This window comes from Camelina sativa, unplaced genomic scaffold (genome assembly GCF_000633955.1).
Source record: "Camelina sativa cultivar DH55 unplaced genomic scaffold, Cs unpScaffold04002, whole genome shotgun sequence".
In the NCBI taxonomy this organism is placed as follows: Eukaryota; Viridiplantae; Streptophyta; class Magnoliopsida; order Brassicales; family Brassicaceae; genus Camelina; species Camelina sativa.
The window spans coordinates 1-700 of record NW_010925099.1 but is presented as its reverse complement, the minus strand read 5'-3'; the positions used below and the strand labels follow the sequence as shown (position 1 = coordinate 700).

Here is a 700-nt window from a genome sequence, read left to right as displayed (position 1 = left end):
GTGGTAATGATTGCCAGCAGATCATTTGGCTTATGCTTGAAAGTTGAGGTCCTGACAGGTCAGAAAACCAATTTGTTTAATCACTTTGGAAGTTTTTTCGTTTTTCTGTTTTGGAATAGTTATTCCAACTGATTTTTGAGATACGATGACCAGTATAAGATAGTTTCTTAGTGACCATTTAGACTGACATCTAGGAGTGTTTACAATCCCCTCAAGGAAACCAAAAATTTTCATTGTATACAGATTTCTAGGAAACCGAGTTAATACTTTGCTAAGCAAGTAGAGGATGGGTTTTAATAAACAGGGGCTCTGTCACCAATATTTTTATATCTCGGCTGCAGAAGAGTTGCTAAGTCATGCCTTTATACAGGTCGGAGTTCTTCCAATGGATGAATCAAAAGTCACCATGAAGGGTCGTCTAGGACCTGGCATGATGATATCTGTTGACTTAGAGAGTGGACAGGTTGGTGCACCAGATCACGGTTTAATTGTTCTCATTATTTGTTAACACTCGTGCTTTTTTTTATTTTGTATCTCATTATTAATATGTGAGTTCAGGTATATGAAAACACAGACGTAAAGAAGCGGGTTGCATCATATAACCCATATGGAAAGTGGGTTAGTGAAAACTTGCGAAACCTGAGGCCTTCTAGTTTTCTTTCGTCAGCAATCATGGAGACTGACGAGACCTTAAGACACC

The 700-nt window shown here is 38.4% G+C and overlaps 1 long non-coding RNA gene across 1 annotated transcript; it reads left to right on the top strand.

Moving 5' to 3' along the window:
• On the top strand, positions 1–581 carry LOC104774614. The gene is made up of 3 exons (XR_765412.2): positions 1–58; positions 371–463; positions 559–581. It is a non-coding gene; the product is annotated as an uncharacterized LOC104774614 (long non-coding RNA).
• Positions 582–700: the final 119 nt, after the last annotated feature.